The sequence below is a fragment of the Raphanus sativus genome, unplaced genomic scaffold (assembly GCF_000801105.2).
Source record: "Raphanus sativus cultivar WK10039 unplaced genomic scaffold, ASM80110v3 Scaffold0423, whole genome shotgun sequence".
NCBI lineage: Eukaryota > Viridiplantae > Streptophyta > Magnoliopsida > Brassicales > Brassicaceae > Raphanus > Raphanus sativus.
The window spans coordinates 1-16,842 of record NW_026615742.1 but is presented as its reverse complement, the minus strand read 5'-3'; the positions used below and the strand labels follow the sequence as shown (position 1 = coordinate 16,842).

Here is a 16,842-nt window from a genome sequence, read left to right as displayed (position 1 = left end):
ACGAGATGCGATTCGCTGTTTCCGGGTGCTTTTGCAGTTTACTACATCAAATTTCATACATTTTGATGCATGGAAAAAGTCAAAAAAAAAAAAAAAACTTGTGGGCTCCACGCAAATCTACTCGTGCTCTCCGACGAAAAGGATATATGGAATCGCGAGTCATGTACTAACGGGTGCGATCATACCAGCACTAATGCACCGGATCCCATCAGAACTCCGCAGTTAAGCGTGCTTGGGCGAGAGTAGTACTAGGATGGGTGACCTCCCGGGAAGTCCTCGTGTTGCACCCCTTTTTATTTTTTTTCTTCATTTTGAAACGCGTCTCATCTTTAAAACCCCATAACTTTTTAACCGTGAGGAACTACGCCGCCCACAGCACCATTTCGGAAAGCCCCCAAAACCATCTAGGTCAGTGAATAGGCCTGGCCATTTTTCGAGCCCAAATTCAGCCGTTTAGAGCCTCAAACAGGCTGCCGAATGTTACGGGCTGTGAACGAGATGCGATTCGCTGTTTCCGGGTGCTTTTGCAGTTTACTACATCAAATTTCATACATTTTGATGCATGGAAAAAGTCAAAAAAAAAAAAAAACTTGTGGGCTCCACGCAAATCTACTCGTGCTCTCCGACGAAAAGGATATATGGAATCGCGAGTCATGTACTAACGGGTGCGATCATACCAGCACTAATGCACCGGATCCCATCAGAACTCCGCAGTTAAGCGTGCTTGGGCGAGAGTAGTACTAGGATGGGTGACCTCCCGGGAAGTCCTCGTGTTGCACCCCTTTTTATTTTTTTTTCTTCATTTTGAAACGCGTCTCATCTTTAAAACCCCATAACTTTTTAACCGTGAGGAACTACGCCGCCCACAGCACCATTTCGGAAAGCCCCCAAAACCATCTAGGTCAGTGAATAGGCCTGGCCATTTTTCGAGCCCAAATTCAGCCGTTTAGAGCCTCAAACAGGCTGCCGAATGTTACGGGCTGTGAACGAGATGCGATTCGCTGTTTCCGGGTGCTTTTGCAGTTTACTACATCAAATTTCATACATTTTGATGCATGGAAAAAGTCAAAAAAAAAAAAAAAACTTGTGGGCTCCACGCAAATCTACTCGTGCTCTCCGACGAAAAGGATATATGGAATCGCGAGTCATGTACTAACGGGTGCGATCATACCAGCACTAATGCACCGGATCCCATCAGAACTCCGCAGTTAAGCGTGCTTGGGCGAGAGTAGTACTAGGATGGGTGACCTCCCGGGAAGTCCTCGTGTTGCACCCCTTTTTATTTTTTTTTCTTCATTTTGAAACGCGTCTCATCTTTAAAACCCCATAACTTTTTAACCGTGAGGAACTACGCCGCCCACAGCACCATTTCGGAAAGCCCCCAAAACCATCTAGGTCAGTGAATAGGCCTGGCCATTTTTCGAGCCCAAATTCAGCCGTTTAGAGCCTCAAACAGGCTGCCGAATGTTACGGGCTGTGAACGAGATGCGATTCGCTGTTTCCGGGTGCTTTTGCAGTTTACTACATCAAATTTCATACATTTTGATGCATGGAAAAAGTCAAAAAAAAAAAAAAACTTGTGGGCTCCACGCAAATCTACTCGTGCTCTCCGACGAAAAGGATATATGGAATCGCGAGTCATGTACTAACGGGTGCGATCATACCAGCACTAATGCACCGGATCCCATCAGAACTCCGCAGTTAAGCGTGCTTGGGCGAGAGTAGTACTAGGATGGGTGACCTCCCGGGAAGTCCTCGTGTTGCACCCCTTTTTATTTTTTTTTCTTCATTTTGAAACGCGTCTCATCTTTAAAACCCCATAACTTTTTAACCGTGAGGAACTACGCCGCCCACAGCACCATTTCGGAAAGCCCCCAAAACCATCTAGGTCAGTGAATAGGCCTGGCCATTTTTCGAGCCCAAATTCAGCCGTTTAGAGCCTCAAACAGGCTGCCGAATGTTACGGGCTGTGAACGAGATGCGATTCGCTGTTTCCGGGTGCTTTTGCAGTTTACTACATCAAATTTCATACATTTTGATGCATGGAAAAAGTCAAAAAAAAAAAAAAACTTGTGGGCTCCACGCAAATCTACTCGTGCTCTCCGACGAAAAGGATATATGGAATCGCGAGTCATGTACTAACGGGTGCGATCATACCAGCACTAATGCACCGGATCCCATCAGAACTCCGCAGTTAAGCGTGCTTGGGCGAGAGTAGTACTAGGATGGGTGACCTCCCGGGAAGTCCTCGTGTTGCACCCCTTTTTATTTTTTTTTCTTCATTTTGAAACGCGTCTCATCTTTAAAACCCCATAACTTTTTAACCGTGAGGAACTACGCCGCCCACAGCACCATTTCGGAAAGCCCCCAAAACCATCTAGGTCAGTGAATAGGCCTGGCCATTTTTCGAGCCCAAATTCAGCCGTTTAGAGCCTCAAACAGGCTGCCGAATGTTACGGGCTGTGAACGAGATGCGATTCGCTGTTTCCGGGTGCTTTTGCAGTTTACTACATCAAATTTCATACATTTTGATGCATGGAAAAAGTCAAAAAAAAAAAAAAACTTGTGGGCTCCACGCAAATCTACTCGTGCTCTCCGACGAAAAGGATATATGGAATCGCGAGTCATGTACTAACGGGTGCGATCATACCAGCACTAATGCACCGGATCCCATCAGAACTCCGCAGTTAAGCGTGCTTGGGCGAGAGTAGTACTAGGATGGGTGACCTCCCGGGAAGTCCTCGTGTTGCACCCCTTTTATTTTTTTTTCTTCATTTTGAAACGCGTCTCATCTTTAAAACCCCATAACTTTTTAACCGTGAGGAACTACGCCGCCCACAGCACCATTTCGGAAAGCCCCCAAAACCATCTAGGTCAGTGAATAGGCCTGGCCATTTTTCGAGCCCAAATTCAGCCGTTTAGAGCCTCAAACAGGCTGCCGAATGTTACGGGCTGTGAACGAGATGCGATTCGCTGTTTCCGGGTGCTTTTGCAGTTTACTACATCAAATTTCATACATTTTGATGCATGGAAAAAGTCAAAAAAAAAAAAAAAACTTGTGGGCTCCACGCAAATCTACTCGTGCTCTCCGACGAAAAGGATATATGGAATCGCGAGTCATGTACTAACGGGTGCGATCATACCAGCACTAATGCACCGGATCCCATCAGAACTCCGCAGTTAAGCGTGCTTGGGCGAGAGTAGTACTAGGATGGGTGACCTCCCGGGAAGTCCTCGTGTTGCACCCCTTTTTATTTTTTTTTCTTCATTTTGAAACGCGTCTCATCTTTAAAACCCCATAACTTTTTAACCGTGAGGAACTACGCCGCCCACAGCACCATTTCGGAAAGCCCCCAAAACCATCTAGGTCAGTGAATAGGCCTGGCCATTTTTCGAGCCCAAATTCAGCCGTTTAGAGCCTCAAACAGGCTGCCGAATGTTACGGGCTGTGAACGAGATGCGATTCGCTGTTTCCGGGTGCTTTTGCAGTTTACTACATCAAATTTCATACATTTTGATGCATGGAAAAAGTCAAAAAAAAAAAAAAAACTTGTGGGCTCCACGCAAATCTACTCGTGCTCTCCGACGAAAAGGATATATGGAATCGCGAGTCATGTACTAACGGGTGCGATCATACCAGCACTAATGCACCGGATCCCATCAGAACTCCGCAGTTAAGCGTGCTTGGGCGAGAGTAGTACTAGGATGGGTGACCTCCCGGGAAGTCCTCGTGTTGCACCCCTTTTTATTTTTTTTTCTTCATTTTGAAACGCGTCTCATCTTTAAAACCCCATAACTTTTTAACCGTGAGGAACTACGCCGCCCACAGCACCATTTCGGAAAGCCCCCAAAACCATCTAGGTCAGTGAATAGGCCTGGCCATTTTTCGAGCCCAAATTCAGCCGTTTAGAGCCTCAAACAGGCTGCCGAATGTTACGGGCTGTGAACGAGATGCGATTCGCTGTTTCCGGGTGCTTTTGCAGTTTACTACATCAAATTTCATACATTTTGATGCATGGAAAAAGTCAAAAAAAAAAAAAAACTTGTGGGCTCCACGCAAATCTACTCGTGCTCTCCGACGAAAAGGATATATGGAATCGCGAGTCATGTACTAACGGGTGCGATCATACCAGCACTAATGCACCGGATCCCATCAGAACTCCGCAGTTAAGCGTGCTTGGGCGAGAGTAGTACTAGGATGGGTGACCTCCCGGGAAGTCCTCGTGTTGCACCCCTTTTTATTTTTTTTTCTTCATTTTGAAACGCGTCTCATCTTTAAAACCCCATAACTTTTTAACCGTGAGGAACTACGCCGCCCACAGCACCATTTCGGAAAGCCCCCAAAACCATCTAGGTCAGTGAATAGGCCTGGCCATTTTTCGAGCCCAAATTCAGCCGTTTAGAGCCTCAAACAGGCTGCCGAATGTTACGGGCTGTGAACGAGATGCGATTCGCTGTTTCCGGGTGCTTTTGCAGTTTACTACATCAAATTTCATACATTTTGATGCATGGAAAAAGTCAAAAAAAAAAAAAAACTTGTGGGCTCCACGCAAATCTACTCGTGCTCTCCGACGAAAAGGATATATGGAATCGCGAGTCATGTACTAACGGGTGCGATCATACCAGCACTAATGCACCGGATCCCATCAGAACTCCGCAGTTAAGCGTGCTTGGGCGAGAGTAGTACTAGGATGGGTGACCTCCCGGGAAGTCCTCGTGTTGCACCCCTTTTTATTTTTTTTTCTTCATTTTGAAACGCGTCTCATCTTTAAAACCCCATAACTTTTTAACCGTGAGGAACTACGCCGCCCACAGCACCATTTCGGAAAGCCCCCAAAACCATCTAGGTCAGTGAATAGGCCTGGCCATTTTTCGAGCCCAAATTCAGCCGTTTAGAGCCTCAAACAGGCTGCCGAATGTTACGGGCTGTGAACGAGATGCGATTCGCTGTTTCCGGGTGCTTTTGCAGTTTACTACATCAAATTTCATACATTTTGATGCATGGAAAAAGTCAAAAAAAAAAAAAAAACTTGTGGGCTCCACGCAAATCTACTCGTGCTCTCCGACGAAAAGGATATATGGAATCGCGAGTCATGTACTAACGGGTGCGATCATACCAGCACTAATGCACCGGATCCCATCAGAACTCCGCAGTTAAGCGTGCTTGGGCGAGAGTAGTACTAGGATGGGTGACCTCCCGGGAAGTCCTCGTGTTGCACCCCTTTTTATTTTTTTTTCTTCATTTTGAAACGCGTCTCATCTTTAAAACCCCATAACTTTTTAACCGTGAGGAACTACGCCGCCCACAGCACCATTTCGGAAAGCCCCCAAAACCATCTAGGTCAGTGAATAGGCCTGGCCATTTTTCGAGCCCAAATTCAGCCGTTTAGAGCCTCAAACAGGCTGCCGAATGTTACGGGCTGTGAACGAGATGCGATTCGCTGTTTCCGGGTGCTTTTGCAGTTTACTACATCAAATTTCATACATTTTGATGCATGGAAAAAGTCAAAAAAAAAAAAAAACTTGTGGGCTCCACGCAAATCTACTCGTGCTCTCCGACGAAAAGGATATATGGAATCGCGAGTCATGTACTAACGGGTGCGATCATACCAGCACTAATGCACCGGATCCCATCAGAACTCCGCAGTTAAGCGTGCTTGGGCGAGAGTAGTACTAGGATGGGTGACCTCCCGGGAAGTCCTCGTGTTGCACCCCTTTTTATTTTTTTTTCTTCATTTTGAAACGCGTCTCATCTTTAAAACCCCATAACTTTTTAACCGTGAGGAACTACGCCGCCCACAGCACCATTTCGGAAAGCCCCCAAAACCATCTAGGTCAGTGAATAGGCCTGGCCATTTTTCGAGCCCAAATTCAGCCGTTTAGAGCCTCAAACAGGCTGCCGAATGTTACGGGCTGTGAACGAGATGCGATTCGCTGTTTCCGGGTGCTTTTGCAGTTTACTACATCAAATTTCATACATTTTGATGCATGGAAAAAGTCAAAAAAAAAAAAAAACTTGTGGGCTCCACGCAAATCTACTCGTGCTCTCCGACGAAAAGGATATATGGAATCGCGAGTCATGTACTAACGGGTGCGATCATACCAGCACTAATGCACCGGATCCCATCAGAACTCCGCAGTTAAGCGTGCTTGGGCGAGAGTAGTACTAGGATGGGTGACCTCCCGGGAAGTCCTCGTGTTGCACCCCTTTTTATTTTTTTTTCTTCATTTTGAAACGCGTCTCATCTTTAAAACCCCATAACTTTTTAACCGTGAGGAACTACGCCGCCCACAGCACCATTTCGGAAAGCCCCCAAAACCATCTAGGTCAGTGAATAGGCCTGGCCATTTTTCGAGCCCAAATTCAGCCGTTTAGAGCCTCAAACAGGCTGCCGAATGTTACGGGCTGTGAACGAGATGCGATTCGCTGTTTCCGGGTGCTTTTGCAGTTTACTACATCAAATTTCATACATTTTGATGCATGGAAAAAGTCAAAAAAAAAAAAAAACTTGTGGGCTCCACGCAAATCTACTCGTGCTCTCCGACGAAAAGGATATATGGAATCGCGAGTCATGTACTAACGGGTGCGATCATACCAGCACTAATGCACCGGATCCCATCAGAACTCCGCAGTTAAGCGTGCTTGGGCGAGAGTAGTACTAGGATGGGTGACCTCCCGGGAAGTCCTCGTGTTGCACCCCTTTTTATTTTTTTTTCTTCATTTTGAAACGCGTCTCATCTTTAAAACCCCATAACTTTTTAACCGTGAGGAACTACGCCGCCCACAGCACCATTTCGGAAAGCCCCCAAAACCATCTAGGTCAGTGAATAGGCCTGGCCATTTTTCGAGCCCAAATTCAGCCGTTTAGAGCCTCAAACAGGCTGCCGAATGTTACGGGCTGTGAACGAGATGCGATTCGCTGTTTCCGGGTGCTTTTGCAGTTTACTACATCAAATTTCATACATTTTGATGCATGGAAAAAGTCAAAAAAAAAAAAAAAACTTGTGGGCTCCACGCAAATCTACTCGTGCTCTCCGACGAAAAGGATATATGGAATCGCGAGTCATGTACTAACGGGTGCGATCATACCAGCACTAATGCACCGGATCCCATCAGAACTCCGCAGTTAAGCGTGCTTGGGCGAGAGTAGTACTAGGATGGGTGACCTCCCGGGAAGTCCTCGTGTTGCACCCCTTTTTATTTTTTTTTCTTCATTTTGAAACGCGTCTCATCTTTAAAACCCCATAACTTTTTAACCGTGAGGAACTACGCCGCCCACAGCACCATTTCGGAAAGCCCCCAAAACCATCTAGGTCAGTGAATAGGCCTGGCCATTTTTCGAGCCCAAATTCAGCCGTTTAGAGCCTCAAACAGGCTGCCGAATGTTACGGGCTGTGAACGAGATGCGATTCGCTGTTTCCGGGTGCTTTTGCAGTTTACTACATCAAATTTCATACATTTTGATGCATGGAAAAAGTCAAAAAAAAAAAAAAAACTTGTGGGCTCCACGCAAATCTACTCGTGCTCTCCGACGAAAAGGATATATGGAATCGCGAGTCATGTACTAACGGGTGCGATCATACCAGCACTAATGCACCGGATCCCATCAGAACTCCGCAGTTAAGCGTGCTTGGGCGAGAGTAGTACTAGGATGGGTGACCTCCCGGGAAGTCCTCGTGTTGCACCCCTTTTTATTTTTTTTTCTTCATTTTGAAACGCGTCTCATCTTTAAAACCCCATAACTTTTTAACCGTGAGGAACTACGCCGCCCACAGCACCATTTCGGAAAGCCCCCAAAACCATCTAGGTCAGTGAATAGGCCTGGCCATTTTTCGAGCCCAAATTCAGCCGTTTAGAGCCTCAAACAGGCTGCCGAATGTTACGGGCTGTGAACGAGATGCGATTCGCTGTTTCCGGGTGCTTTTGCAGTTTACTACATCAAATTTCATACATTTTGATGCATGGAAAAAGTCAAAAAAAAAAAAAAACTTGTGGGCTCCACGCAAATCTACTCGTGCTCTCCGACGAAAAGGATATATGGAATCGCGAGTCATGTACTAACGGGTGCGATCATACCAGCACTAATGCACCGGATCCCATCAGAACTCCGCAGTTAAGCGTGCTTGGGCGAGAGTAGTACTAGGATGGGTGACCTCCCGGGAAGTCCTCGTGTTGCACCCCTTTTTATTTTTTTTTCTTCATTTTGAAACGCGTCTCATCTTTAAAACCCCATAACTTTTTAACCGTGAGGAACTACGCCGCCCACAGCACCATTTCGGAAAGCCCCCAAAACCATCTAGGTCAGTGAATAGGCCTGGCCATTTTTCGAGCCCAAATTCAGCCGTTTAGAGCCTCAAACAGGCTGCCGAATGTTACGGGCTGTGAACGAGATGCGATTCGCTGTTTCCGGGTGCTTTTGCAGTTTACTACATCAAATTTCATACATTTTGATGCATGGAAAAAGTCAAAAAAAAAAAAAAACTTGTGGGCTCCACGCAAATCTACTCGTGCTCTCCGACGAAAAGGATATATGGAATCGCGAGTCATGTACTAACGGGTGCGATCATACCAGCACTAATGCACCGGATCCCATCAGAACTCCGCAGTTAAGCGTGCTTGGGCGAGAGTAGTACTAGGATGGGTGACCTCCCGGGAAGTCCTCGTGTTGCACCCCTTTTTATTTTTTTTTCTTCATTTTGAAACGCGTCTCATCTTTAAAACCCCATAACTTTTTAACCGTGAGGAACTACGCCGCCCACAGCACCATTTCGGAAAGCCCCCAAAACCATCTAGGTCAGTGAATAGGCCTGGCCATTTTTCGAGCCCAAATTCAGCCGTTTAGAGCCTCAAACAGGCTGCCGAATGTTACGGGCTGTGAACGAGATGCGATTCGCTGTTTCCGGGTGCTTTTGCAGTTTACTACATCAAATTTCATACATTTTGATGCATGGAAAAAGTCAAAAAAAAAAAAAAACTTGTGGGCTCCACGCAAATCTACTCGTGCTCTCCGACGAAAAGGATATATGGAATCGCGAGTCATGTACTAACGGGTGCGATCATACCAGCACTAATGCACCGGATCCCATCAGAACTCCGCAGTTAAGCGTGCTTGGGCGAGAGTAGTACTAGGATGGGTGACCTCCCGGGAAGTCCTCGTGTTGCACCCCTTTTTATTTTTTTTTCTTCATTTTGAAACGCGTCTCATCTTTAAAACCCCATAACTTTTTAACCGTGAGGAACTACGCCGCCCACAGCACCATTTCGGAAAGCCCCCAAAACCATCTAGGTCAGTGAATAGGCCTGGCCATTTTTCGAGCCCAAATTCAGCCGTTTAGAGCCTCAAACAGGCTGCCGAATGTTACGGGCTGTGAACGAGATGCGATTCGCTGTTTCCGGGTGCTTTTGCAGTTTACTACATCAAATTTCATACATTTTGATGCATGGAAAAAGTCAAAAAAAAAAAAAAAACTTGTGGGCTCCACGCAAATCTACTCGTGCTCTCCGACGAAAAGGATATATGGAATCGCGAGTCATGTACTAACGGGTGCGATCATACCAGCACTAATGCACCGGATCCCATCAGAACTCCGCAGTTAAGCGTGCTTGGGCGAGAGTAGTACTAGGATGGGTGACCTCCCGGGAAGTCCTCGTGTTGCACCCCTTTTTATTTTTTTTTCTTCATTTTGAAACGCGTCTCATCTTTAAAACCCCATAACTTTTTAACCGTGAGGAACTACGCCGCCCACAGCACCATTTCGGAAAGCCCCCAAAACCATCTAGGTCAGTGAATAGGCCTGGCCATTTTTCGAGCCCAAATTCAGCCGTTTAGAGCCTCAAACAGGCTGCCGAATGTTACGGGCTGTGAACGAGATGCGATTCGCTGTTTCCGGGTGCTTTTGCAGTTTACTACATCAAATTTCATACATTTTGATGCATGGAAAAAGTCAAAAAAAAAAAAAAACTTGTGGGCTCCACGCAAATCTACTCGTGCTCTCCGACGAAAAGGATATATGGAATCGCGAGTCATGTACTAACGGGTGCGATCATACCAGCACTAATGCACCGGATCCCATCAGAACTCCGCAGTTAAGCGTGCTTGGGCGAGAGTAGTACTAGGATGGGTGACCTCCCGGGAAGTCCTCGTGTTGCACCCCTTTTTATTTTTTTTTCTTCATTTTGAAACGCGTCTCATCTTTAAAACCCCATAACTTTTTAACCGTGAGGAACTACGCCGCCCACAGCACCATTTCGGAAAGCCCCCAAAACCATCTAGGTCAGTGAATAGGCCTGGCCATTTTTCGAGCCCAAATTCAGCCGTTTAGAGCCTCAAACAGGCTGCCGAATGTTACGGGCTGTGAACGAGATGCGATTCGCTGTTTCCGGGTGCTTTTGCAGTTTACTACATCAAATTTCATACATTTTGATGCATGGAAAAAGTCAAAAAAAAAAAAAAAACTTGTGGGCTCCACGCAAATCTACTCGTGCTCTCCGACGAAAAGGATATATGGAATCGCGAGTCATGTACTAACGGGTGCGATCATACCAGCACTAATGCACCGGATCCCATCAGAACTCCGCAGTTAAGCGTGCTTGGGCGAGAGTAGTACTAGGATGGGTGACCTCCCGGGAAGTCCTCGTGTTGCACCCCTTTTTATTTTTTTTTCTTCATTTTGAAACGCGTCTCATCTTTAAAACCCCATAACTTTTTAACCGTGAGGAACTACGCCGCCCACAGCACCATTTCGGAAAGCCCCCAAAACCATCTAGGTCAGTGAATAGGCCTGGCCATTTTTCGAGCCCAAATTCAGCCGTTTAGAGCCTCAAACAGGCTGCCGAATGTTACGGGCTGTGAACGAGATGCGATTCGCTGTTTCCGGGTGCTTTTGCAGTTTACTACATCAAATTTCATACATTTTGATGCATGGAAAAAGTCAAAAAAAAAAAAAAAACTTGTGGGCTCCACGCAAATCTACTCGTGCTCTCCGACGAAAAGGATATATGGAATCGCGAGTCATGTACTAACGGGTGCGATCATACCAGCACTAATGCACCGGATCCCATCAGAACTCCGCAGTTAAGCGTGCTTGGGCGAGAGTAGTACTAGGATGGGTGACCTCCCGGGAAGTCCTCGTGTTGCACCCCTTTTTATTTTTTTTTCTTCATTTTGAAACGCGTCTCATCTTTAAAACCCCATAACTTTTTAACCGTGAGGAACTACGCCGCCCACAGCACCATTTCGGAAAGCCCCCAAAACCATCTAGGTCAGTGAATAGGCCTGGCCATTTTTCGAGCCCAAATTCAGCCGTTTAGAGCCTCAAACAGGCTGCCGAATGTTACGGGCTGTGAACGAGATGCGATTCGCTGTTTCCGGGTGCTTTTGCAGTTTACTACATCAAATTTCATACATTTTGATGCATGGAAAAAGTCAAAAAAAAAAAAAAACTTGTGGGCTCCACGCAAATCTACTCGTGCTCTCCGACGAAAAGGATATATGGAATCGCGAGTCATGTACTAACGGGTGCGATCATACCAGCACTAATGCACCGGATCCCATCAGAACTCCGCAGTTAAGCGTGCTTGGGCGAGAGTAGTACTAGGATGGGTGACCTCCCGGGAAGTCCTCGTGTTGCACCCCTTTTTATTTTTTTTTCTTCATTTTGAAACGCGTCTCATCTTTAAAACCCCATAACTTTTTAACCGTGAGGAACTACGCCGCCCACAGCACCATTTCGGAAAGCCCCCAAAACCATCTAGGTCAGTGAATAGGCCTGGCCATTTTTCGAGCCCAAATTCAGCCGTTTAGAGCCTCAAACAGGCTGCCGAATGTTACGGGCTGTGAACGAGATGCGATTCGCTGTTTCCGGGTGCTTTTGCAGTTTACTACATCAAATTTCATACATTTTGATGCATGGAAAAAGTCAAAAAAAAAAAAAAACTTGTGGGCTCCACGCAAATCTACTCGTGCTCTCCGACGAAAAGGATATATGGAATCGCGAGTCATGTACTAACGGGTGCGATCATACCAGCACTAATGCACCGGATCCCATCAGAACTCCGCAGTTAAGCGTGCTTGGGCGAGAGTAGTACTAGGATGGGTGACCTCCCGGGAAGTCCTCGTGTTGCACCCCTTTTTATTTTTTTTTCTTCATTTTGAAACGCGTCTCATCTTTAAAACCCCATAACTTTTTAACCGTGAGGAACTACGCCGCCCACAGCACCATTTCGGAAAGCCCCCAAAACCATCTAGGTCAGTGAATAGGCCTGGCCATTTTTCGAGCCCAAATTCAGCCGTTTAGAGCCTCAAACAGGCTGCCGAATGTTACGGGCTGTGAACGAGATGCGATTCGCTGTTTCCGGGTGCTTTTGCAGTTTACTACATCAAATTTCATACATTTTGATGCATGGAAAAAGTCAAAAAAAAAAAAAAAACTTGTGGGCTCCACGCAAATCTACTCGTGCTCTCCGACGAAAAGGATATATGGAATCGCGAGTCATGTACTAACGGGTGCGATCATACCAGCACTAATGCACCGGATCCCATCAGAACTCCGCAGTTAAGCGTGCTTGGGCGAGAGTAGTACTAGGATGGGTGACCTCCCGGGAAGTCCTCGTGTTGCACCCCTTTTTATTTTTTTTTCTTCATTTTGAAACGCGTCTCATCTTTAAAACCCCATAACTTTTTAACCGTGAGGAACTACGCCGCCCACAGCACCATTTCGGAAAGCCCCCAAAACCATCTAGGTCAGTGAATAGGCCTGGCCATTTTTCGAGCCCAAATTCAGCCGTTTAGAGCCTCAAACAGGCTGCCGAATGTTACGGGCTGTGAACGAGATGCGATTCGCTGTTTCCGGGTGCTTTTGCAGTTTACTACATCAAATTTCATACATTTTGATGCATGGAAAAAGTCAAAAAAAAAAAAAAACTTGTGGGCTCCACGCAAATCTACTCGTGCTCTCCGACGAAAAGGATATATGGAATCGCGAGTCATGTACTAACGGGTGCGATCATACCAGCACTAATGCACCGGATCCCATCAGAACTCCGCAGTTAAGCGTGCTTGGGCGAGAGTAGTACTAGGATGGGTGACCTCCCGGGAAGTCCTCGTGTTGCACCCCTTTTTATTTTTTTTTCTTCATTTTGAAACGCGTCTCATCTTTAAAACCCCATAACTTTTTAACCGTGAGGAACTACGCCGCCCACAGCACCATTTCGGAAAGCCCCCAAAACCATCTAGGTCAGTGAATAGGCCTGGCCATTTTTCGAGCCCAAATTCAGCCGTTTAGAGCCTCAAACAGGCTGCCGAATGTTACGGGCTGTGAACGAGATGCGATTCGCTGTTTCCGGGTGCTTTTGCAGTTTACTACATCAAATTTCATACATTTTGATGCATGGAAAAAGTCAAAAAAAAAAAAAAACTTGTGGGCTCCACGCAAATCTACTCGTGCTCTCCGACGAAAAGGATATATGGAATCGCGAGTCATGTACTAACGGGTGCGATCATACCAGCACTAATGCACCGGATCCCATCAGAACTCCGCAGTTAAGCGTGCTTGGGCGAGAGTAGTACTAGGATGGGTGACCTCCCGGGAAGTCCTCGTGTTGCACCCCTTTTTATTTTTTTTTCTTCATTTTGAAACGCGTCTCATCTTTAAAACCCCATAACTTTTTAACCGTGAGGAACTACGCCGCCCACAGCACCATTTCGGAAAGCCCCCAAAACCATCTAGGTCAGTGAATAGGCCTGGCCATTTTTCGAGCCCAAATTCAGCCGTTTAGAGCCTCAAACAGGCTGCCGAATGTTACGGGCTGTGAACGAGATGCGATTCGCTGTTTCCGGGTGCTTTTGCAGTTTACTACATCAAATTTCATACATTTTGATGCATGGAAAAAGTCAAAAAAAAAAAAAAAAACTTGTGGGCTCCACGCAAATCTACTCGTGCTCTCCGACGAAAAGGATATATGGAATCGCGAGTCATGTACTAACGGGTGCGATCATACCAGCACTAATGCACCGGATCCCATCAGAACTCCGCAGTTAAGCGTGCTTGGGCGAGAGTAGTACTAGGATGGGTGACCTCCCGGGAAGTCCTCGTGTTGCACCCCTTTTTATTTTTTTTTCTTCATTTTGAAACGCGTCTCATCTTTAAAACCCCATAACTTTTTAACCGTGAGGAACTACGCCGCCCACAGCACCATTTCGGAAAGCCCCCAAAACCATCTAGGTCAGTGAATAGGCCTGGCCATTTTTCGAGCCCAAATTCAGCCGTTTAGAGCCTCAAACAGGCTGCCGAATGTTACGGGCTGTGAACGAGATGCGATTCGCTGTTTCCGGGTGCTTTTGCAGTTTACTACATCAAATTTCATACATTTTGATGCATGGAAAAAGTCAAAAAAAAAAAAAAAACTTGTGGGCTCCACGCAAATCTACTCGTGCTCTCCGACGAAAAGGATATATGGAATCGCGAGTCATGTACTAACGGGTGCGATCATACCAGCACTAATGCACCGGATCCCATCAGAACTCCGCAGTTAAGCGTGCTTGGGCGAGAGTAGTACTAGGATGGGTGACCTCCCGGGAAGTCCTCGTGTTGCACCCCTTTTTATTTTTTTTTCTTCATTTTGAAACGCGTCTCATCTTTAAAACCCCATAACTTTTTAACCGTGAGGAACTACGCCGCCCACAGCACCATTTCGGAAAGCCCCCAAAACCATCTAGGTCAGTGAATAGGCCTGGCCATTTTTCGAGCCCAAATTCAGCCGTTTAGAGCCTCAAACAGGCTGCCGAATGTTACGGGCTGTGAACGAGATGCGATTCGCTGTTTCCGGGTGCTTTTGCAGTTTACTACATCAAATTTCATACATTTTGATGCATGGAAAAAGTCAAAAAAAAAAAAAAACTTGTGGGCTCCACGCAAATCTACTCGTGCTCTCCGACGAAAAGGATATATGGAATCGCGAGTCATGTACTAACGGGTGCGATCATACCAGCACTAATGCACCGGATCCCATCAGAACTCCGCAGTTAAGCGTGCTTGGGCGAGAGTAGTACTAGGATGGGTGACCTCCCGGGAAGTCCTCGTGTTGCACCCCTTTTTATTTTTTTTTCTTCATTTTGAAACGCGTCTCATCTTTAAAACCCCATAACTTTTTAACCGTGAGGAACTACGCCGCCCACAGCACCATTTCGGAAAGCCCCCAAAACCATCTAGGTCAGTGAATAGGCCTGGCCATTTTTCGAGCCCAAATTCAGCCGTTTAGAGCCTCAAACAGGCTGCCGAATGTTACGGGCTGTGAACGAGATGCGATTCGCTGTTTCCGGGTGCTTTTGCAGTTTACTACATCAAATTTCATACATTTTGATGCATGGAAAAAGTCAAAAAAAAAAAAAAAACTTGTGGGCTCCACGCAAATCTACTCGTGCTCTCCGACGAAAAGGATATATGGAATCGCGAGTCATGTACTAACGGGTGCGATCATACCAGCACTAATGCACCGGATCCCATCAGAACTCCGCAGTTAAGCGTGCTTGGGCGAGAGTAGTACTAGGATGGGTGACCTCCCGGGAAGTCCTCGTGTTGCACCCCTTTTTATTTTTTTTTCTTCATTTTGAAACGCGTCTCATCTTTAAAACCCCATAACTTTTTAACCGTGAGGAACTACGCCGCCCACAGCACCATTTCGGAAAGCCCCCAAAACCATCTAGGTCAGTGAATAGGCCTGGCCATTTTTCGAGCCCAAATTCAGCCGTTTAGAGCCTCAAACAGGCTGCCGAATGTTACGGGCTGTGAACGAGATGCGATTCGCTGTTTCCGGGTGCTTTTGCAGTTTACTACATCAAATTTCATACATTTTGATGCATGGAAAAAGTCAAAAAAAAAAAAAAACTTGTGGGCTCCACGCAAATCTACTCGTGCTCTCCGACGAAAAGGATATATGGAATCGCGAGTCATGTACTAACGGGTGCGATCATACCAGCACTAATGCACCGGATCCCATCAGAACTCCGCAGTTAAGCGTGCTTGGGCGAGAGTAGTACTAGGATGGGTGACCTCCCGGGAAGTCCTCGTGTTGCACCCCTTTTTATTTTTTTTCTTCATTTTGAAACGCGTCTCATCTTTAAAACCCCATAACTTTTTAACCGTGAGGAACTACGCCGCCCACAGCACCATTTCGGAAAGCCCCCAAAACCATCTAGGTCAGTGAATAGGCCTGGCCATTTTTCGAGCCCAAATTCAGCCGTTTAGAGCCTCAAACAGGCTGCCGAATGTTACGGGCTGTGAACGAGATGCGATTCGCTGTTTCCGGGTGCTTTTGCAGTTTACTACATCAAATTTCATACATTTTGATGCATGGAAAAAGTCAAAAAAAAAAAAAAACTTGTGGGCTCCACGCAAATCTACTCGTGCTCTCCGACGAAAAGGATATATGGAATCGCGAGTCATGTACTAACGGGTGCGATCATACCAGCACTAATGCACCGGATCCCATCAGAACTCCGCAGTTAAGCGTGCTTGGGCGAGAGTAGTACTAGGATGGGTGACCTCCCGGAAGTCCTCGTGTTGCACCCCTTTATTTTTTTTTCTTCATTTTGAAACGCGTCTCATCTTTAAAACCCCATAACTTTTTAACCGTGAGGAACTACGCCGCCCACAGCACCATTTCGGAAAGCCCCAAAACCATCTAGGTCAGTGAATAGGCCTGGCCATTTTTCGAGCCCAAATTCAGCCGTTTAGAGCCTCAAACAGGCTGCCGAATGTTACGGGCTGTGAACGAGATGCGATTCGCTGTTCCGGGTGCTTTTGCAGTTTACTACATAAAATTTCATACATTTTGATGCATGG

At 46.4% G+C, this 16,842-nt stretch overlaps 34 non-coding genes across 34 annotated transcripts; all 34 read left to right on the top strand.

Moving 5' to 3' along the window:
* Positions 1-171: 171 nt before the first annotated feature.
* LOC130502164 (5S ribosomal RNA) lies at positions 172-290 on the top strand. The gene has a single exon (XR_008940120.1). It is a non-coding gene; the product is annotated as a 5S ribosomal RNA (ribosomal RNA).
* Positions 291-663: 373 nt separating this feature from the next.
* LOC130502163 (5S ribosomal RNA) lies at positions 664-782 on the top strand. The gene has a single exon (XR_008940119.1). It is a non-coding gene; the product is annotated as a 5S ribosomal RNA (ribosomal RNA).
* Positions 783-1,157: 375 nt separating this feature from the next.
* Positions 1,158-1,276, top strand: LOC130502162 (5S ribosomal RNA). The gene has a single exon (XR_008940118.1). It is a non-coding gene; the product is annotated as a 5S ribosomal RNA (ribosomal RNA).
* A 374-nt stretch (positions 1,277-1,650) lies between these two features.
* On the top strand, positions 1,651-1,769 carry LOC130502161 (5S ribosomal RNA). Its single transcript, XR_008940117.1, has one exon. It is a non-coding gene; the product is annotated as a 5S ribosomal RNA (ribosomal RNA).
* Positions 1,770-2,143: 374 nt separating this feature from the next.
* On the top strand, positions 2,144-2,262 carry LOC130502160 (5S ribosomal RNA). Its single transcript, XR_008940116.1, has one exon. It is a non-coding gene; the product is annotated as a 5S ribosomal RNA (ribosomal RNA).
* Positions 2,263-2,636: 374 nt separating this feature from the next.
* Positions 2,637-2,755, top strand: LOC130502159 (5S ribosomal RNA). The gene has a single exon (XR_008940115.1). It is a non-coding gene; the product is annotated as a 5S ribosomal RNA (ribosomal RNA).
* Positions 2,756-3,129: 374 nt separating this feature from the next.
* LOC130502158 (5S ribosomal RNA) lies at positions 3,130-3,248 on the top strand. Its single transcript, XR_008940114.1, has one exon. It is a non-coding gene; the product is annotated as a 5S ribosomal RNA (ribosomal RNA).
* Positions 3,249-3,623: 375 nt separating this feature from the next.
* Positions 3,624-3,742, top strand: LOC130502157 (5S ribosomal RNA). Its single transcript, XR_008940113.1, has one exon. It is a non-coding gene; the product is annotated as a 5S ribosomal RNA (ribosomal RNA).
* A 374-nt stretch (positions 3,743-4,116) lies between these two features.
* On the top strand, positions 4,117-4,235 carry LOC130502155 (5S ribosomal RNA). The gene has a single exon (XR_008940111.1). It is a non-coding gene; the product is annotated as a 5S ribosomal RNA (ribosomal RNA).
* A 374-nt stretch (positions 4,236-4,609) lies between these two features.
* On the top strand, positions 4,610-4,728 carry LOC130502154 (5S ribosomal RNA). Its single transcript, XR_008940110.1, has one exon. It is a non-coding gene; the product is annotated as a 5S ribosomal RNA (ribosomal RNA).
* A 375-nt stretch (positions 4,729-5,103) lies between these two features.
* LOC130502153 (5S ribosomal RNA) lies at positions 5,104-5,222 on the top strand. Its single transcript, XR_008940109.1, has one exon. It is a non-coding gene; the product is annotated as a 5S ribosomal RNA (ribosomal RNA).
* A 374-nt stretch (positions 5,223-5,596) lies between these two features.
* On the top strand, positions 5,597-5,715 carry LOC130502152 (5S ribosomal RNA). The gene has a single exon (XR_008940108.1). It is a non-coding gene; the product is annotated as a 5S ribosomal RNA (ribosomal RNA).
* Positions 5,716-6,089: 374 nt separating this feature from the next.
* LOC130502151 (5S ribosomal RNA) lies at positions 6,090-6,208 on the top strand. The gene has a single exon (XR_008940107.1). It is a non-coding gene; the product is annotated as a 5S ribosomal RNA (ribosomal RNA).
* A 374-nt stretch (positions 6,209-6,582) lies between these two features.
* On the top strand, positions 6,583-6,701 carry LOC130502150 (5S ribosomal RNA). The gene has a single exon (XR_008940106.1). It is a non-coding gene; the product is annotated as a 5S ribosomal RNA (ribosomal RNA).
* Positions 6,702-7,076: 375 nt separating this feature from the next.
* LOC130502149 (5S ribosomal RNA) lies at positions 7,077-7,195 on the top strand. Its single transcript, XR_008940105.1, has one exon. It is a non-coding gene; the product is annotated as a 5S ribosomal RNA (ribosomal RNA).
* Positions 7,196-7,570: 375 nt separating this feature from the next.
* Positions 7,571-7,689, top strand: LOC130502148 (5S ribosomal RNA). Its single transcript, XR_008940104.1, has one exon. It is a non-coding gene; the product is annotated as a 5S ribosomal RNA (ribosomal RNA).
* A 374-nt stretch (positions 7,690-8,063) lies between these two features.
* Positions 8,064-8,182, top strand: LOC130502147 (5S ribosomal RNA). Its single transcript, XR_008940103.1, has one exon. It is a non-coding gene; the product is annotated as a 5S ribosomal RNA (ribosomal RNA).
* A 374-nt stretch (positions 8,183-8,556) lies between these two features.
* Positions 8,557-8,675, top strand: LOC130502146 (5S ribosomal RNA). The gene has a single exon (XR_008940102.1). It is a non-coding gene; the product is annotated as a 5S ribosomal RNA (ribosomal RNA).
* A 374-nt stretch (positions 8,676-9,049) lies between these two features.
* Positions 9,050-9,168, top strand: LOC130502144 (5S ribosomal RNA). Its single transcript, XR_008940100.1, has one exon. It is a non-coding gene; the product is annotated as a 5S ribosomal RNA (ribosomal RNA).
* Positions 9,169-9,543: 375 nt separating this feature from the next.
* Positions 9,544-9,662, top strand: LOC130502143 (5S ribosomal RNA). The gene has a single exon (XR_008940099.1). It is a non-coding gene; the product is annotated as a 5S ribosomal RNA (ribosomal RNA).
* Positions 9,663-10,036: 374 nt separating this feature from the next.
* Positions 10,037-10,155, top strand: LOC130502142 (5S ribosomal RNA). The gene has a single exon (XR_008940098.1). It is a non-coding gene; the product is annotated as a 5S ribosomal RNA (ribosomal RNA).
* Positions 10,156-10,530: 375 nt separating this feature from the next.
* On the top strand, positions 10,531-10,649 carry LOC130502141 (5S ribosomal RNA). The gene has a single exon (XR_008940097.1). It is a non-coding gene; the product is annotated as a 5S ribosomal RNA (ribosomal RNA).
* A 375-nt stretch (positions 10,650-11,024) lies between these two features.
* LOC130502140 (5S ribosomal RNA) lies at positions 11,025-11,143 on the top strand. Its single transcript, XR_008940096.1, has one exon. It is a non-coding gene; the product is annotated as a 5S ribosomal RNA (ribosomal RNA).
* A 374-nt stretch (positions 11,144-11,517) lies between these two features.
* Positions 11,518-11,636, top strand: LOC130502139 (5S ribosomal RNA). Its single transcript, XR_008940095.1, has one exon. It is a non-coding gene; the product is annotated as a 5S ribosomal RNA (ribosomal RNA).
* Positions 11,637-12,010: 374 nt separating this feature from the next.
* LOC130502138 (5S ribosomal RNA) lies at positions 12,011-12,129 on the top strand. The gene has a single exon (XR_008940094.1). It is a non-coding gene; the product is annotated as a 5S ribosomal RNA (ribosomal RNA).
* Positions 12,130-12,504: 375 nt separating this feature from the next.
* Positions 12,505-12,623, top strand: LOC130502131 (5S ribosomal RNA). Its single transcript, XR_008940088.1, has one exon. It is a non-coding gene; the product is annotated as a 5S ribosomal RNA (ribosomal RNA).
* Positions 12,624-12,997: 374 nt separating this feature from the next.
* Positions 12,998-13,116, top strand: LOC130502120 (5S ribosomal RNA). The gene has a single exon (XR_008940077.1). It is a non-coding gene; the product is annotated as a 5S ribosomal RNA (ribosomal RNA).
* A 374-nt stretch (positions 13,117-13,490) lies between these two features.
* Positions 13,491-13,609, top strand: LOC130502109 (5S ribosomal RNA). The gene has a single exon (XR_008940066.1). It is a non-coding gene; the product is annotated as a 5S ribosomal RNA (ribosomal RNA).
* A 376-nt stretch (positions 13,610-13,985) lies between these two features.
* LOC130502178 (5S ribosomal RNA) lies at positions 13,986-14,104 on the top strand. The gene has a single exon (XR_008940134.1). It is a non-coding gene; the product is annotated as a 5S ribosomal RNA (ribosomal RNA).
* A 375-nt stretch (positions 14,105-14,479) lies between these two features.
* LOC130502167 (5S ribosomal RNA) lies at positions 14,480-14,598 on the top strand. The gene has a single exon (XR_008940123.1). It is a non-coding gene; the product is annotated as a 5S ribosomal RNA (ribosomal RNA).
* Positions 14,599-14,972: 374 nt separating this feature from the next.
* Positions 14,973-15,091, top strand: LOC130502156 (5S ribosomal RNA). The gene has a single exon (XR_008940112.1). It is a non-coding gene; the product is annotated as a 5S ribosomal RNA (ribosomal RNA).
* Positions 15,092-15,466: 375 nt separating this feature from the next.
* On the top strand, positions 15,467-15,585 carry LOC130502145 (5S ribosomal RNA). The gene has a single exon (XR_008940101.1). It is a non-coding gene; the product is annotated as a 5S ribosomal RNA (ribosomal RNA).
* Positions 15,586-15,959: 374 nt separating this feature from the next.
* On the top strand, positions 15,960-16,078 carry LOC130502103 (5S ribosomal RNA). The gene has a single exon (XR_008940060.1). It is a non-coding gene; the product is annotated as a 5S ribosomal RNA (ribosomal RNA).
* A 373-nt stretch (positions 16,079-16,451) lies between these two features.
* Positions 16,452-16,569, top strand: LOC130502105 (5S ribosomal RNA). The gene has a single exon (XR_008940062.1). It is a non-coding gene; the product is annotated as a 5S ribosomal RNA (ribosomal RNA).
* The last annotated feature ends 273 nt before the right edge of the window (positions 16,570-16,842 follow it).